The sequence below is a fragment of the Arachis duranensis genome, chromosome 2 (assembly GCF_000817695.3).
Source record: "Arachis duranensis cultivar V14167 chromosome 2, aradu.V14167.gnm2.J7QH, whole genome shotgun sequence".
In the NCBI taxonomy this organism is placed as follows: Eukaryota; Viridiplantae; Streptophyta; class Magnoliopsida; order Fabales; family Fabaceae; genus Arachis; species Arachis duranensis.
The window spans coordinates 61,713,395-61,714,582 of NC_029773.3; positions in this window are offsets into that span (position 1 = coordinate 61,713,395).

The window sequence follows — 1,188 nt, forward strand, 5'->3', positions numbered from 1 at the left end:
TATTCTTCATCTGAGGAGACTATTGATCACGTCTTGGGGGGCTGGCCATTCGGCCATGCATGAGATTGGCCGTGCTGTGACATAGCATTTGGACCTTTTTCACTGAGAGGATGGGATGTAGCCATTGACAACGGTGATGCCCTACATATAGCTTGCCATAGAAGGGAGTGATAAAATTGGATAAAAGCAGTAGGAAAGCAGAGATTCAGGAGGAGTACAGCATCTCCATACGCCTATCTGAAATCCCCATCATTGGATTACATGAGTAACTTTATCTTTATTTTATGTTTATTATTTATTATTAATTTTCGAAAATCCATAATCAATTACTATCCGCCGGACTGAGATTTACAAGATGACCATAGCTTGCTTCATACCAACAATCTCTGTGGAATCGACCCTTACTCACGTAAGGTTTATTACTTGGACGACCCAGTACACTTGCTGGTTAGTTGAACGGAGTTGTGACCACACATTGTAAAGAGCTATTATCTCAAATTAAATTTCATACAAGTACAAAGAGTACGAATCACAATTTCGTGCACCAACAGTCCAATGGTTTGCTACCAGGACTTGTCAGGTTGGCTTTATAACCGATAGATGAGACTCATCAGCCACTAGAACAGGCATACATCATATGCTAATTGTCTAAATGTCGTATCTGCTTCCTATTTGTGCATTTCCTTGTTTGATATAATTGTGTTTGCAATATCAAATTACTGATGGCGGCTGGGAGGCTCGAAGGATTTGGAAAGGGGAATGTTAGTTAGACTGAAGACCCTTAGCTAGTTGCCTATTTCAATTTCATGGTTTAGTTATGTTTTAAGCTTTAATTATCTGTTGGAAGTTCTAGGATTGCCTTTGACTTTCTCAGGACATTACATCTTAGATATGTGGGAACTGTTACCATGCTGAGAACCTCCGATTCTCACCCATGCGGATTTTGTGTTTTTTAGATGCAGGACGTGAGGCTCCTCGCTGAGGCATGCTGGAGACTTCTGGATTAGCGAAGACCCTTAGCTCTCGGGACTTTATTTTGGTTTTATGTACTTACTTAGATACTTATTATCCCCACTATATACATATATACTGTATTGACTCCTCTTAGAGGTTATCTTGGAGAACAGGTTCTGGAATTTGTCTTTTGGATTTCTTTTGGTTCCTTACTTTATATATATATATATATAT